Genomic DNA, 18,805 nt, shown 5'->3' with positions numbered 1-18,805 from the left:
CCTGGCAGTGCTTCTGTTACGTTTGGCATATACACCGCCATCTTGCCTCCAGCCATGTGATTTCCTCTCCCAATCCTGGTTTGTCACATGCTCTCTCTGGCCAGTCACGGCACAGCAATTGGTGTTTATGGAGGTTCAGAGCCTCCCTTTATTGCCAGTGCAATGTGTTTCTCAGCATAGCTGAGAGGGAGTTCACTGTGTTAACCATCTATTACCTGTGAAACGCTACCTGCCTGCCTGCTTGTCTGCTCCAACCCCGCTGGACTACCCTGCATCCTCCATTACCTTCCCCTTACCTGAGTACCTGAGTTCTGCTGTTCACCTTGCACCTTGCCTCCACTGACACTCTGCTGGATATTTCTTCCTCAGTCTGCATTCTTCATTAATCAGTCACCACCTAGACAGTTCCCATTTTCTGCCACTACCTGGACATTTTCTATTAACCAGTCACTGCCTGGACATTTTCCATTGCCTGCCACTAACTGGACTTTTTCCTATTTGCCTCACTATACGGACGCTGGTGGGGGCCGGACCCTGGCTGTTCACTTCCGGGAGTGACGTCGTGGCTGGAGGATGGTCCCGCCCGGCGCCCGAGCATGGCGCGCGATCAGTGATGGGTTCAGAGTTTGAAAACATGTATTTAGGTAAGTGATGCTTTTGTGATTCCCATATTCTTCCTGATGACGGATTAAACTCCGAAACGTTGAAGATTGATATGGTCTCATCGTTATTATTGTTGTGAAACCCGCTTGAGTGCCAGAAGATTCTGTACTCTACATACCTATCTATTGCTGTGCACCACGGTATTTGCCTTGGATTAGGAGTGCCATTCTGTTGGACTGTATATATATATATATATATATATATATATATGCTCATCGTGCTTTGTGTACAACCGAGCAGCTGACTGCCCTTACACTTACACAGTCTGTATGAACAACCATAAACTGTAGACATATCTGTCGGGTGTGTACCCACTTTAAGATTGGTGGGGGATTATCTGCTAGGGGGCACCGGCCAAAATCTTGCCTAGGACACCAAATTGGCTAGGGCCTTCCCTGTTGACATGGATGTTATGTCACCATAGGATATGTCAATATGCACAATGTTGACATGGTCATAAAGTTGACATGATCATAATGATATACACAGGAAAAGAAGTTGCAGATGCACTATGCGATCATTACTGTTCAAATTTAAATGTATTTTGTAATTAAATATAATTTAAGAGGTAGTTAGCATATCAGTGGCCAATGATATGAGCCTGCCCACCAGCGTCCAGGTCACCTCATCGAGCAGGTCCCTACCACTCTGGGGTTCACATTTGGGATGCAGGGCACCCCAAAAGACAGCCCAGCCAAATACCTCCCCAGGGCATCACACGAAGAAAGAGTGACAGTGAAGTGTTATACAGTATCAGGTGTGTAAAAAGTAGCAAATAAGTGTTGGAAATAGTAATAAAGGTAAAAAATATATGTGAAAAATACATTAATAATAAACAAACATGAAAAATGATATACAAAGTTACTATGTGTCTTACATGGTGATGCCCTGAAGAGGTCCAGCCAGAACAGCTCTGGGGGCCCCACGTCCAAACACAACCCAAATAAACTGACACTATAACAATATAAATAGGACTTACTTTGTATTATGCCTATTACCTGGTGCAGTTAAATGCTACTAAAGGTTCCTGCTTCAAAACATATATGAGGAGGTGGGGGAGGGGTGCCACTCTATACTATATACATAATATTGCATTTAGGGAGGGGCTCTAGACTGCCCACCCTAATGGTAATGAAAGGTGCTATCATGCTGAGATTTTAAAGTTATATACACATGAAAAGAAGTTGCAGATGCACTGTGTGATCATTACTGTTCAAATTTAAATGTATTTTGTAATTAAATATAATTTCAGAGGTAGTTAGCATATCAGTGGCCAATGATACGGGCCTGCCCACCAGCATCCAGGTCACCTCATCGATCGGGTCCCTAACACTCTGTGCTTCACATCCGGGATGCAGGGTACCTCAAAAGACAGCTGAGCCAGAGACCTCCCCAGGGCATCACACGAATAAAGAGTGACAGTGAAGTGTTATAAAGTGACAGGTGTGTAAAAGTAGCTAATAAGTGTTGGAAATAGTAATAAAGGTAAAAAAATACATGTGAAAAAATACATGAATAATAAACAGATATCTGGTGAACAAGCCCTGCTGACCAAAGGTGAAATGCGCATCCTTCATTTCCCATCGGCAACATACATTGTTTGGTATTTTGGAGAAACTACATGGATACCGTTGATCCAGCACCATATAGGTATTTCCCATCTTCTAACTAGTCACCCTCTCATCTGGTCCGGTGGAGTTAGCCTGCAATATTTCATATCAGGGACGTCACCAGTTAACTGCTATATGGACAGCAGAAGTGACCTAATCTTTCTTCTGTCATGTATATTGCTGGATGGCTGACCCCTTAAAAGTGCCTGTTCACTGCTTAAGGCACACATCCAGTATTGGGGACCCTGACTCCAGCTATACAATCCTCTTTCTCTATCCATACCATGTTAAGAAACTATATCAGTGGTTCTCAAACTGTGCACCATGGTACCCTGGGGTGCCTCGGGACAGTTGCAGGGGTGCCTCAGGTTGGTGGCCCAGCACCAAATCAAATTATGTATCATCAATGTTATGTAAATATGTGGATAAAAAGAAGCTCAAACCTGTACACCACCACATAACTGAACCAAATGATGACAGGTAAGCACAATTTACTTAAGGGTGCCGTAAAAACAGTGCTGTTACTCTAGGGCAGGAGTAGCCAACTCTTTTCCTTGAGAGCTACCAAAAGGGCATGTTTTCCAGGTCTCCTCATAGAATCACATGTGTAACAACTAGCTCCACCTGTGGATCTTGTAAATGTGCTAGTGAGTAATGAAAACACCTGTGCACCAGCTAGGTGGTCTGGAAAATGTGAACTGTTAGTAGCGCTCGAGGACTGAGGTTGGCTACCCCTGCTATAGAGTGTCGTGATTCAAAAAAGTTTGTGAACCTCTGTACTATATCATTATCCTTTTTGAGTGATACAGAGACTTCTGTTCCTCATGATTTTACAATTATGTCTTATTGGTTTTTGAGTCTTCAAGAGGAATATTTATACCACAGCAACATACCTTGCTGTCTTGTCTAACATAGATATCTCTCATACCAATTGAGGTTTGGATTTATTTACTCTTTTACTTAAATCTCTGTGCATTTCTAATTATGCAATTAAGAGTGATAATTGCTTACTAAAATACGTTACCACAATATTCCATGCAACACGATGTGTGTACTGATTATATCACACTATCTCATCCTATCAGAATGAGGTAGCACCACAGGGTGGTACATTTTGCTTATTTGCATATCATTTGTAGCTATCTATTATGGAACACTGTGTGCTACAGTATATTTACCAGTTGATACATTTTGTTGGCTTGCAGTCTGAAAGAGTGATAGATTGTGACCCATCGTATGAAACTCTTTTGAATATTTAAACAAACTGATTACTGATATTGGATCACACTAATACCTGCATCTGCTGGATTTCTGACTTTCTTATTTTAGGTATTAGTATAAAAAAACGCTGTTATATATATAAAATGTGTTTTGTCTCCTGCCATTCTCTCACAGGCTTATATTCAGTGAGACATTATTATTATTATTATTATTATTATTATTATTATTATTATTATTATTATTATTATTATTATTATTATTATACAGTTTTGAGTATCTTCAGCTAGCTGGGTGATTTTGTTCCAATAAGCCTGAAATGACACCAATTATTTTGTGTATGTGTGTTGTTTTTCTGATTTTGAAACATCAACCAGTGTTTATAAACAAGGTTGCTGTTCATACATATATGTACAATATTTGTATAATTGTTATCATTACTTTTCTGGTGTGAGTCTCTTCAAAGGATGCTCACTGTGCCAATTATGTCTCAATATCTTTTATTGTAGGGGTATAGATTGAAAGTTACGTTTTAATTAATTTTCATTTCCACATATAAATCTTGTATGTTGGTTTTGAAGCTGTGCCCCACACAAAGGGTTCTTCCTTTTTGATGTCTTCACAGGGCCCTTCTCTTAGTCTCTCTGTAAGGATATCCCTTAAACTTGGTGAGCACCACCAACAATCACCAATTGTAGGTTCTACATCCGGGAAGCTTCCCGACTGTCTTATCCCGGCATGGGTGAATGGGTGAAATGCCGGGCATCTAGATGTAGATGCCTGCATTTTCCCAACGCCGGGAGACTGACGCCCGGCATCACGATCGTAGTGATGATTGGCGCCGCGGGGGTGGAAGGGTTAGGTTTAGGGCTCCTGGGGGGGACTTAGGGCTAGGCACCCCCTCGAGAGGGTTAGGGTTAGGCTAGGGTGAGGGAGGGTTAGTGTTAGGCACCCCCGGTGGGACTTAGGGGTAGGCACCCCCCCGGCGGATTTAGGATTAGGTAGCAGGGAAAGGGGTGGTTAGGGTTAGGCACTTAGAGGGGGGATTAGGGTTAGGCACTGTTAGGCACTTAGAGGGGGGATTAGGGTTAGGCACTTGGGGGGTAGTTATATATATATATTAGGGGTGAGCGGGTTCGGTTTTACTCGGTTTTACTCGGATCTTTTTATTGGCTATCGCCGAACACGTGTTTTGGATAGCGAATGAAATCGAGCCGAAATTGCGGTAAAGTGGTGATAAGAACCGAGTAAAACCGAGTAAAACCGAACCCGCTCACCCCTAATATATATATATATTAGGGATGTGCAGGCTCGGATAGGTTCGAGTTTGCACGTGGAGTTCGGATTTTTCCCTCCAAAAAAACGGAACTCAGAACGAGGCAAAACGTCATCTTACATGGACGAACATCATCATTCCTGGACAAAAGACCAGGAATGATGATGTTCGTCCATGTAAGATGACGTTTTGCCTCGTTCTGAGTTCCGTTTTTTTGGAGGGAAAAATCCGAACTCCACGTGCAAACTCGAACCTATCCGAGCCTGCACATCCCTAATATATATATATATATATATATATATATCATACCCATTCCCTACATCCATGTATTTCATTAATAGTTGGTTCCTTAATTTGTGATTATTCAGATCTAATACTATTGACAGAATCTTGTGCAGAATAATTTTCATTTTTCTTTGTAACATTTTGACCATGTCGACATTCAGTCCATGTTGACATTTTGGTGTCAACATTCTTGTATCCACATAATGACTACATACCATCCACAGCACATATCTGTATGTATGTAAGACTTAAGTACACTGACAAGTCAAGTAAGAATTTAAAGAACATGGTGGAGACCTTGCAATATACATGCCAAATCTCCTGCATCCTATACTGGAGGATCTACCTAAAGCAGGGGTTGGATGATTGGCATCAAAGACCTCCATTCAGGTTTGGAGATTGAAACCTACACGTATGGATGCATTGTTTGTTGGAAATATGTCTGTACAGGCTTGAGCAAATAGCAGACTTTCTGTTCACATGTCTTACAACTATGAACAGACCAGTTACTTAAGGTCAGCGACCATCTTGTAACAGGGAATGAAGCCGCCCCTGACTAATATGAAGTCTGCACAGTAGCACACTCCACTTTCAACAAAGAAAAATGCAAAGTTGTGGAGGACAAGTTGTGTTAATTAAAATGAAAAATGAAAAATAAATTAATTGTGTTTTACCAGTGTATGTTTTGTTTCAATGTGGTGCTCTTCAAATTTATATGTGTGTGTTATGTTAAATAATGTGTATTGCAATTAAAAATATATCTCTTACATCAAATGTTTATGAATATTAGATATTAGATCTCCTCAGAGCTTAGGGACCACGAGGAAGTTGTGAAACACCTCAGTTATGTCTAATATGACTATCATTTTACAGTAGAGGGTACATTATGCCATATATAAAAGCTATCTACATACAGTTTAGTGATGCTCAAATTGATCTTGTTTCTATTATAGCTCATATCTATCTATCTATCTATCTATCTATCTATCTATCTATCTATCTATCTATCTATCTATCGATATATCTATCTATGATGTATTTATATAGTGCACACATATTCTACAACACTTTATGGAGAATATTTGGTCTTCCCATCAGTCCCTGCCCAGTGGAGTTTGCAATCTATATTCCCTACCACATGTACGCACAGGAAACATTTTTTAATGTCAGAATCCAAATAACCTACCGGCAACATCCAAATTTAGGAGTATCGAGTCGAACCGAGTCCCAGTTCGGATCTTCCTGCGGTTTTGAGCTCGGATTTAAAAAACAAACTCAGATTTTGGATTGCATGCTAACAGGTCAAAATTACGTCACTTCAGCTTTTTTCATGTTTTTTTTTAATATTTTTTTTAAGTACAGATCCAAAACCAAAACCAAAACACCAGAGGGTGGTTTTGCAAAACCAAAACAGGAAGATGAATCTAGATCTAAATCCAAAACCAAAACATGGTGGTCGGCACTCATCTCAAACAATCACACATGTCGCAGTGGTTTAACTACATATATTAATATAATAGATAATATTTATATAATAGTTCATCTACAAGCCATCTACTTTATGTTAATATGGTATTTTCCATTTGAAATGTAATTTATATAGTGCTTTTTACCTTTCAATATTAGATGTCCTCTTTTCTTACTGGTTTGTTTATTTTTCATTACAAAGGCAGCTCCTAAAAGGCCATGCCGTAATGTCCGGTCACTTGAAGTTTGAACCTTTTAGTTAATAGACAGAGCATATGATAAATATGAAAAGATATGATGAATCTGTTTTTAAAAAACTCAAATGTATTTTTCAGATATTCGTTTGAAATATTAGCGCTAAATAAAATGTCAGCTCATTGACCACACTTTTTGTAAAATATTTTAACAGCTACTTCAACTATTTCTAATTATTCTAAAAAGATAATTTAATAAAACAATATTTGGATAGTGCATATCCTATAAATGTTGAAAATAATGCTTATTGGGTATTGTTAAACACTCACTATTTCCATGTGGCCTTCTTAGATGCCTCGCTACTTAATCGCCTAATTGCACCTGCTCCTGCAGACAGATTTGCATGTTTTTCACCCTGTGCATGTGTGATACCCAAGAAGAAATGGATATAGTTATTCAATCATATAGAGCCTGTTAGCTATATATAAATTCATTGATGTACACCGTAATATATATATATATATGTTCATGTTGATATGGTAATGTAAGAGGGGCTGTAGCAATGTAATGGCACCTATAGCCCGGTTCCCTATTGTCCTGCTGGTCTCCCCCATAAGTGAGTGATGGACTTTTCTAAAACAGCACCAGCATGGACTTCACTATTAACTGCAGGGGAGGGACTTGTGCTGGACACTGCAGTGAGGGCTAGGAGAGGTTATAAAGAGACCTGACAGTTGACAGTTGGGAGGAGTGTGCCTGAGGCAGTTAAGTGGAAAGAGCTCCTACATTAAGTGTGCCTTACCTCAGGGACATTGGAGGTGGTGACCCGTGTTGGTCGGCGGGCAGGACGGGCACGGAGTGAGCTGCCTGAGGGGACAAGAGAGCAGGACTCATCGGAGGCTGTGTGAGAGGGTTCGCAGCCATGAGGGGAGCACAAGAACTGGAGCTGACAGGAAGCTGCCAGGTACATAGAGGGAAGTAGCATCCACGGGACCGCCCTAAATCCTTCCCCCTCCAGAGTGACATACAGCCGGGAGCCAGAGAGGAGGGAAGATTGCTGTTCCAGGTGCTGAAGCTGTACTACAGGGAGCAGGTCTGTCAGCTAAATACACATCACACCTCAGTACAACACACTGCAGATATAATAGACAGTTATACAAATATTATATGGTCCTGATCAGCATTAGTATCTTCTGTTAGTAGAAAAATCTACTGAACTGATATATCTAGCTTTTAGCTAAACGGCTCAAGTGAAACATTTCACCAGTAGTAGCTACATTAATGCCAACTCCTCTCCTTACCCTATCTACTAAGAAGGAACAGAGGTTGAACAGATCCACTGATAAATAAGCTTGACCTGAGGTAAATCGAACTGTCAGGAGAGTATAACATTATCCCTCAGTGGGTAAAACCTAACAGCTTACTGCTGATGTAATACGCCTTTGTTATATATATATATATATATATATATATATATATCTTGAGAGACTGTGACAGGAAAGGGAAACTCAGGTTCTAAATAATTAAAAAACTGCATTTAAAATATGGAGGATCTGACAAGATTCAGCTTGATATAAAAAGAACCGTGAGTGAGGTCAGGATATTACGCCGATGATGGGCAGAGTCAGCTTCTGTACATTCAGTGACAATTAAAAGAAAATCCATCCTAAGGAGTGACAGTCATCTTCAGGGACAGCATCAGTCCACCTAAAGTAATTTACAGGCCTGGGCTTGCAACATACAAGATACAGAGCCAGAGTCAGTGCAAGTGTCAGAGCAGCATTACCAACCATTATTAGTTATCAGGGAACTATAGTAATAAAGTAACCTTATCTTCAAATGTGCACCAACAAAAGGGGTATTAGCCAGACTTTCAGGGACTTGTGAGCATACTAAGTCTTGAAACCTGTTTGTGCATAATCTGCTAATAGAGTTATTCCATTATTTACATGTACAGCAGTTTGTAAGCATAAGACTAATCCATTTTCCCACAGTACAAGATCAGAAGCATTCCTGATTAATAAAATTCAGACCCAAAGTGTGTGAACCATTGTTAAAGGTGTTATTAGTGTACTTAATGCTATTATTAGTGTAAGTCTCTACTATTGGCTGTAAACTTTAAAGATTATTATTAATTGTAAATATAAGTTACAAGTCGCTGTATTATTAAATAAAACTGCAGAAAATTCATTCATTTCACTATCCAAGTCTGCGTGAGTGTAAATCCTACAACTATCTGACTGAAGAACTCTGGGTAAGCCTCTCTTGATACCAATTAATCCGGTGGGGGTGTTACACATGCTCCATACTGTACATAGCTGAGCATACGAAACTTTGAACAACTATGAGCAGTTCAGTATGTATCTTAGCAGCATTTCCACAGGCAGCTAGGTGGGTGTAACTGGATGGCATTTAGGCATTCACACACAGGCTACGGGGTCAATCCTATTAGGTGTGAATTGCGAGATGCGAGGTGCGAATTGCTATTTTCACTTCGAATTCGCATAGCAAATTTATTTTGCAATCCAATTAGCAACTCGCACTGATCAGTCAGATTGAATTCACAAGTTTACACTTGCACCTCAATGAGGTTGAGAGACGGAAAGGAAAATCTTTATTTTAAGGTTAAAATGTGAGGACACCGTGCTGAAACTCTTGGACAACCCCCTAATGACCAAGTACGCAATTGGAAGTTTCTAATTAGCTTATTTAGTCCAATAATTACATGTAATTTTTTGAGGAAAAATAAATTCCTCAAATTACCCCAAAATCAACTTTTTTGTTAGTTTAGGCACCCCAAATTTAATTACAATAATTTTTTAGCTGAAAAAAAATTGATTTTATCATTTTTTTTCCATTTTTCAAGGTATACTCAAAGTACCCCAAACTCACCCTTTTTCCAATTTTTTTTTTGCATTTTTAGTTTAATTCATTTAAGATTAAACAAAAAAAGTTTGTTTTTTATAATTTTCTTGCATTTAAAAAAAAAGCACAAATCAGCCATTTGACACCATTTCAAAACCTACATTACCTTCCTAATGCCCACAAACAGCCTTCTATATGGTTCTGCTAATGAAATTATCCATTTTGGGGAGTCCAGGATGGTCTCCCCACATTTTCATGCATTTCTCGCAAATCTCATTTGGCAGTCAATTTGCACCTCTCCACTGCGAGTAGTGCGAATAGGGATTTATAATTGGATTGGAGAATTGTCGGGAGCGTGCTTTGCTGCGAAGTGTGCGAGTTTAAAGAAACAAACTCGCTATTTTCAATTCGCACCTAATTTGATCGAGCCCTAAGTGTTCCCAGAGAGTGCATATCCCCAACTATCCGACTGGAGGGAGCACTTTCACGCTGCTTCTCTGCTATGTGCATATGCATGGCTTCTTTACAGTGCTGGGAGCAGGGGGGCCAAGAGGGGGGGTGGGTACAAATTACCCAGGGCAGGGCATCCTGAGGGTCCGACGCTGCCCTCCCTCACAGCAGCCCAGCAAACAGTGTGTGCTGAGCTGCAGTAGGAGACTGCTCGTGGCTGTTGAGTAGCAGCCACAGCAGTCTCCTATGCCTGTGTGGGGGAGCAATCACACTGATCGTGCCCCCCCTGGCCTTGCCCCGGGCTGAGGGGGCTCAGAGCACCCCCCTCCACAGCATGCAGCGCCGCTTCACAGTACTGAAAATCTGTTTTTTCTTTTTTCAAAGGGGCATGGCCACGCCTCCTGCGATTATGCCACACCCCCTGTTACCCGGGTCCACAGCGGCTCTTGGCAGGCCTAGCTGGGAGAGCCTGGGGAAGCCAAGCATTACCTAGAGTGTATGAAAACAGGGGCTACCTATGCTGAGTTGGCCACAAATACAAGGTGTAAACAACTCTGCATACAGTAGGTAGCAAATTTGGCTCCAACACCTTTCATACACATTACAGTAAATGTCGGTAAAGTCTAAACTTGGAGACTGACAAAAGCAAATCCTTTAAGATGCAAATATATATTTTTTATTTGCTTAAAGTCCACACTACTTATACAACAGTATTCCCTTTCCCAGACAGAATAGGAAGCATGCTTTATTTTATAAAAATGAGTCTTCAGTACACTGTAACCCACCTATTACATTGCAGAAGTTTTACGGCATTTGCATAATTGTTTGTGTCTTAGACGCATTCAGTGAATCAGATGCAGTCACAAGCTGTCATAATCATCAGCTTGTGACTAGCGCCAGGGTTGAGTATCCGCAAGTTATGTCCCTCCACAGGTGCCATATTTTAGGCATTTTGCATCGATGTACTCTTACTGTACCTATGATGCATCTATACGGCACCATTCACCTCCATCCCAGGCCACTTGTCATAAGGAGGTTTCAGTATAAAGAAAAAATGCTTTTGGCAACAGAAGCACATGCTCGCTAAATGAAAGAGAGAAAAGCTGTGGCCCAAAACAAGCCTCAGTTTGCATTTTTGTTCTACTCTGAATGAGGTCCTAAGTGTATTATATGGCTGGCTGTACACTACTGTAGTATAATCTATGGTTCTCCAATACTTTGGGAGGACATGCTGTGCTTTGTATTTCCACAACACTGAAGAGCCAGAGGGTGTGATAAGAGCAAAGTGTAATTGACTGAAAGGCGTCTGCTGCAGCTTGCATTATGGCCAATCTGCATTATCCCTGTAGCTTCTTTAGATCAACATACTGTAGGGTGTATAGTCCATCCATGTGGGAAGCTTGCATTGATATACAAAGTTAATGTGCTAGTCTGATATTTTAAGGGCTCTCATTATGTTTAAAGATACCCGTCACAAGACCAGAAGTGAAAAAAATATCTAAATGATTTGTGATTTTACAGCTCCAATGCCCATAGAGCTGAACAAATGCGATGATGTTAAAGGAAACAGTGATCTGCTTCAAAGATATAGAGATCTATTTATCAAGAGCCCATTTGTAACAATACAGTGCATCTGGAAAGCATTCACAACACTTCACTTTTTGCAAAAAAATCTCAAAAAAACTTTTTACACATTGTCATTATGGGGTATTGGGCTTTATTCAGAGGCGGCCATACAGTCTACGACCGCACGGCCGCCTCGATGTTTGTCTAGTGCGCATGCGCACGAGGGAGCCAGCACCTTTGTGCGCATGCGTGAGACCCGCTACGACCGACTGTGTCGGTCGTAGTGGGTCTCTTTCCAAAGGGGGCGAGCTGTCGATGTTGATTGACAGCTCGCCCCGTTTGGAAGGCGGGCCGGGGGGGGGTGGCAGCCCAAATGGAGGCGTTCCCATGGGAATGCCTGCCATTTGGGGGAGGCCCCACTGACATCACTAGTGATGTCAGTGGAGAGCTTCCGGCTCTGACAGAGCCAGAACCTCTCCGGGGCTTACGACAAGTGAGACCCTACCCTAGGGTCTCGTCATAAGCCCCGATGGTCGCGATGGTAAATGACCATTGCATCCATCACCCTAGTGGTCGTTAGAGCTGTGGGTGTTAACCCACAGCCTAACGACTGAAACAGAGGCGGCCGGTCAGGATGCAAGTGGCCGCCCAGTTTCTGAGCGACCGCTTGCATCCTCCGACCGCCTCTGAATGAGGGCCATTGTGTGTACAATTTTGAGGACAACAATGAATTTATTCCATTTTGGAATAAGGCTGTAACATAACAAAATGTGGAAAAAGTGAAGCATTGTGAATGCTTTCCGTATGCACTGTATGTACAGTAAAAAAAATTTGTTTATCCTGATTTGGAATTTCAGCTCCAATAAACTAAGAAACATATACAGAAAAAAAGTCATATTTTAAGTTCAAAAAAGGGTTACCATTTGTAAAAATCTTTATATGGAAAAATGCTTTTTTATTTTTTATTTCAACCTGCTACCAACCTCGTTAGATAACAATAGCAGCATAGCTATTGCAGTGGTGCAAATTGTACTTGTTAAATTCTCATGTGGAAGCTTTACTGCTGCCAAAGACATTGCTAGTGGTAAACCAGTCAAGTATAAGGCAACAAAGACATATTGCCAGAAAAAAAACAATAGTATAGTACTTTGAAACAAAAGACTCTCTAAACAACATAGCCAACCACTTTATAATAAACCATTTTTTTTTATCTGTGTGCATCCTGTACACCAGTGGGAATGTTGAAATTATTTGTATAAAAAGAGTTAAAAACTCACAGCATTTACAACTTAAATCTTTGTACTGGGATGTAGTCAAGATCCCGGTGATCAGAATCGCAACAGTCACAATACCAGTTCTGGAATCTCGATGGCCATCACAGTATCAGCTCTGGAATCCCGATGTCAGAATCCAAATGTTATTAAAGAGAAAAAGAAGAAAATAGTGGGTGCTACTGAACAATCTTGTCAGCAATCAATATAAAGCCACTGCAGCTGCTCCCACATAGGTGGATCTGGAGCTCCACCAAAGAAAAGGAAAAGCACACAACTAAAAACAATAGGAGCACTTGTAAACGAGAAATGAGAAATATTATAATTTATTGTACATTATACAATTAAAACCTTTAAAATATACAAAAAATACACAGATGGAAAATATTCAATAGGGCTTATAGCCACAATAGAAAGCTCGGATCAAGATATATATAAAAAACAAATCATACGTTTAAAAAATCTATAGCATGATCATGTGTAAAAAATACACTTTGATTGTGTTAATTAAGCACCGGTCTTGTTAGCAGTAGTATAGGTAGCAAAGCATAAGGTATAAATGTTTAGTCACAGCTAGCATGCATATGTATAAAAAACTTAGTGATAGTATCCAGTCACAGCCAATTAGTATGCAGGTTAGTAATAGTGTTCAGTCACAGCCAATTAACATATAGGTGGAACAGCTTGTTGTATGCAGGTTAGTGGTGCTGTTACTGCAATGTATGTAAGTATTTGTACTTAGTACATTACCATCCATCCACTCCTAGTGAGTATTCAGTGGAGTTGAATAGAGTGATCCTAGCCTCTACCCCAGATTCAGGGGGAGGAAACTCCATACTGCTGGCTGAATGGAGCAGTTGCTTGGCACTTGGTGTTGATGTGCCTGTTGTGTGCACCAGGCGGTCCGGGGGTGCTTGGGTCCTCAGGCAGAGGGGCCTCTACTGCTGAGTGGTGGCACTCCTCACTGCTTACAGTGTACCATGCAGCTGGGACATGCTAACTACCTCGCATTCTGCTACTTCCGGTTACGGACTTCCGGCTACCGATTTGCATTCCACCTGCGTTCCAAGGGCCACTGATGCATTTCTCCACCCTATGACATGGCTTTTTCATCAGAGGATAAATTATAGCAATTCTCAAACCAGCAGCCGTTTAAAAGTGCTCCTATTATTTTAAGTTGTGTTATTAAAGAGAGAAAGCAAAGAGAAAGACTGTTGATTCTACACTCACGTATAATTGTTGGAGGGTCACACTAGTTGAAAACAGACAGTTTTCCAATGCAAAGTAAATCAAAGAGGTGTAAACTCACCACAGTTGAAAAACAAGTTTTCTTTTATTGAGTCATCAAGGCAAAGAAAACGTCCAATGTTTCACTATATTGTCAAGGTACAGTATATAGCAAATCTCAGCATCCCAATACAATGTGTTCCGTGAAGCCCCACAGGGTATCCCAGAAATAATATCGTGATGTGCAATGTGTCATATTAACACTTGCTACATCTGTGGCTCACGTCCTAATTTAAAATAAGTTATAATTCATATTTCAATAAATGACCATCTTTTCTACAGCACACACTGGCATCCTAGTGCTCATAACAGTTGGTGAGTCATATTGCCGGCCTCTATTTTGCAGTTATAGTAAACTGATATTTTTCTGATACTCATTTTACACACAGGTTGAGTCTCCCATAGTTAAACCTTTGATTTTGATTGTTCAATGTACACAAACTTTATTTAAGACACAAAATGATAAAACATAAAGTATAAAATGACCTATAGGCTTAGTGTATAAGGTGTGCTGTATATGAAACATAAATACATTTCATGTATGTAAACAAAAATAGTTTGAGTCACAAAATTATTGAAAATATATTCTGTGTTTAGAATTGGGCCCTATTCCTAAGACATTTCAATATAGTATGCAAATATTCCAAAATACGGAATATTCCGATATCCAAAATGCCATTGGTCCAAGCATTTTAGATATGGGAGACTCAACCTGTATTCATAAAATGTTCCAATATAAAATGTATCAATGATAATTAGTCTCATAAAATGTATTTGTAATTTTAAACACAGTTTTTCTTTTACTCATCATTTTTTCTAAAGTTAGACCAAGGAGCTTTACTAAAAGCAACCATCCATGCCTGCTGCTATTACCCCTATATTTTTCCAATCTTCTTTAGCTTTTCCCATTTACTACGGAATTGCAGACTTATTTTGTGGACAATCTGATAAACGACAAGCTCTTGCTGCTAAGTGCAGCTGCGGCTATCCAAAATATTAGTACATTTTTAGTCATTTCCTGCAGAGATGATTAGAAAATAATGTCTGCCTCTGGGGTTTATATTATTACTATCTTGTACTTTCTTTCACATGAATACTGATATTTTATTTGCCCTATTTTATGGTGTGCCATTTTTAATATTGTTTCCAATAAATGACATTTCTGAGATTTAAGTTAAGATTCTTTGATTAAAATTTTTTTGACATAAAAAAATAAAACAAATTAGCTTTGATTGCCATTTCATGTGAATGCTTTGTATTTTATATAGGTATATTATTACTTCATTGTCATAGAAGTTTCGCCTGATGAATGTAACATTTATGCAAAGCAACAGTTCCACCTGGAATTGTTTAATATGCCAATTTTATCTTTAAAGGTTTTTTTTTTGTTTTATGCATTTTCAGGACAATTAATATAATATTTTGGATGTGACTTAAAAAAAAGGTTTTTTTTGCATTAGGCAAACAACTGCGACTTGGATGATGTCTTCTAAACAAATCAAAGGAATGGAGGTAATAAAAAAAAAAAAATTAAGGAGGTTTCAAATAATCCAAATATTTGATTGCATTAAAAAAAGTGGTACAATAAGTTTGCAAGTAGACAAATAATTATGTCAAAAAGCATAGGAAACATCTACACAGAGAGAGTATTGAAGGTCCTAATAACTTCAAATGTACTGTAACTGAGGGCCTGATTCAGAGATGGTTGGTAATGCAGCAGCAAAAGCAGCCTTTCTCGCAATAGTGGTAACAGGAATATACAAATGCTACTCACAGCTTTCCTTTTGTGCCGGATGGTGCAGTGAAGTGTATGAGCAGTGAGATCCCCACTTTCAGGCTGTGTGGTCTGTTCATTTGTGATGGAGATTGTAAACACACCAACATTGGTTGCACCACCAACATTTGTGGTAATCTACATTCTACTCTAGCTACTCTTCTCAAATCCAACTAAACATGGCCTCTGAGGCTTTGCGTTTGGAAATTCAGCATGCCTGTGACCCATAACATGCCCATGACACTCCCATGACACGTCTATGAAATGAACCCTCTTTGTGATCACTGTAGGCCACCTTCAAGTCTCTGCCCTGATATTAGAGGTTTTGATGTAGCTTGGAATGCCCCGAAGCCCAATTTCTTCTGCTGGATTTTGATATAGTGCAAAGAGAAGAACCAAGGATGCGTCTCTCTGCAGAAGAAAACAATATTTTTCCATCCTTGGTGGTGAGGTAGTCTGGGCACCTGGAACTCACCTCCCTTAGTGGATTCATTGTGTTTCTATGCTTTGCATGTTTGTGGGGAAAGGATTTATGGCTGACCATGGTGGTGGTGGTTAGATTTTGGGCAACTAGAAACTACCCCATAGTCAGAGGCATCACTAGGGTTGGTGTCACCTGGTGTGGGAGCTCAAGGTGTCACCCTCCCATCCTGACCCAACAAAATTTAGACTAGTACCTTGCTTTTAACAATAAATGTGTATTATGTATTTTAAGTCACAATAACCATACTGTGCAATATCACTGCAAACATACTCAGACTTACAGTGCAGATTTATTGAAGGTGAAAGCAGAAACTAGGCAGCATTCAATTCCAATAGTGTCAGGAGTAGGGTTAGGCTGTCTCCTCCAGACTGCTATGACACCTCTCACTTTATTCTCACTTTATTCTCTGAAAATATGTTTATAATAAATGAGTACCTCTAATATATGGCTAATTTATAATGTACTGTTATATATATGTTAAATCAATGGGCAGCAAGAGTTTCCATTTGCAGATGGACAAGCACTCACATTACCTCTATGGAATGCCCCTAATTAAATGTACCAATAGTGTGCCCCTTATGCAATGCCCCTGTAGTTGTGCCCATTATGCAGTTCCCCCTGTAGTAGTGCTCCTTTATGCAATGCCCCATGTAGATGTGCCCAATATACAATGCCCCCTGTTCTAGAGCCCATTATGCAATGCCCCCTTTATTAGAGCCCCATATGCTATACCTCCAGTAGTGCCCCTTATACTTTACAACCAATCGCGCTCCTTACGCAGTGGCCCAGCAATGCCCCTTAAGCTGTGCCCCCAGTAGCACCTCTTATGCAGTGCCCCTTAAGCTGTGTCCCTAGTAGTGTCCTTATACAGTGCCCCCAGTATTGCCTCTTATGCAGTGCCCACAGCAATGCCCCTTAAGCTGTGCCCCCAGTAGCGCCCCTTATGCAGTGGCCCCAGTATTGCCTCTCTTATGCAGTGCCCCCAGCAATGCCCCTTAAGCTGTGCCCCCAGTAGCACCTCTTATGCAGTGCCCCTTAAGCTGTGTCCTCAGTACTGCCCTTATACAGTGCCCCCAGTATTGCCTCTCTTATGCAGTGCCCCAGCAATGCCCCTTAAGCTGTGCCCCCTCCCCTGTGCTACGCAGTCAGTCAGTACTCTCTCTTCATGACCTGCAGACCAAGACTGGGTGAGTCCAGGTGGGGTGCGCAGTCCTTCTTGACACGCAGCGCGCTCACAGGTCCGTAGTCCCTCCTCCTCCATCAGGCTGAGTTGCTCCCAGAACTCCAAGCGGAGCCAGCGTGCACAATGACTTCATCACGGCTGGCGTCCAGAACCACACAAAGGCACAGAGAATCTCTGTGCCTGTGTGTGGCTCTGGATGCCGGCCGCAGTGAGAGAATGTGCAGCGCTGGGCAGAGCAGAGGAGGACCAGCGCGCTGCAGGACAGACCAGTCCCCAGCTATGCAGTGAAAGTGTCAGACTCCGGCTCCCAGCACAATGGTACAATGGGTGTGCGGCCCACGGGTGTGTCGTGCGGTGTTACTCTTCTTGGTATCACCCCCTTGAAGGGTGACACCCAGTGCGGGCCACACCCCTGCACCCCCCTAGTGACGCCACTGCCCATAGTGCATATCTATTGGAGTTTGTTATAAGTCACCTAAAAATAAATAATTTTACTGTAATTCAATTTTTATTGCAAAATTAGTAATGTAGTGAAGAAAAATGTAATGCACATAAAGGACAACCATAACTCATTCAAGGGATGTAGTCAGCATCCTGGCATGCGGAATACTGATGGTCTAAATACAAGCACCACAATCCCGACAGCATTGGGATCCTGGCTGCATAATCCCGACAGCCGGAATCTCAAAGGTAAGTATCAGGGGTTAAGTTTTAGGGTTAGGTGTTAGGGTTAGGCCCTAGGGGGAGGGTTAGGCACTAAGGGGGGAGGGTTAGGTTTAGGGTGAAGTGAGGGGGAGGTCAGGTATAGGAACTAAGGGGTGGTTTTTGCACTGGGGAGGGAGGGTTAGAGTAGGGGTAAGGGTGGTAGTACCTATGGGTGTCAGGATTCTGACTGTCGGGATGCTGCTGTCAGTATTCTGACTGGCACCATCCCGACTCCTGGGAATCCATACCCAACCCACTATTCAAATATAAAAATGGAGTTTGAATCTAATGATTCTGGAAAAAGAAGTTAATGGTCATCTATTTTAAAAAAAACAACTAGCAGTTTAAGGTTGTAAAATAACAAATGAGAGAGATGACTTGGTTCTCTAGCTAATAAAACAGATATGAAATCTAATTTACTAGTGTAGGGGCATTTTAGTGACCATAATGATAACGATACTCAAGTTATGGAAAAAAAAATTATAAAGGAGTTAAAAAATGTATGA

This window comes from Taudactylus pleione, unplaced genomic scaffold, assembly GCF_031769625.1.
Source record: "Taudactylus pleione unplaced genomic scaffold, aTauple2 ptg000276l, whole genome shotgun sequence".
Lineage (NCBI taxonomy): Eukaryota > Metazoa > Chordata > Amphibia > Anura > Myobatrachidae > Taudactylus > Taudactylus pleione.
This window is presented reverse-complemented; position numbering follows the sequence as displayed.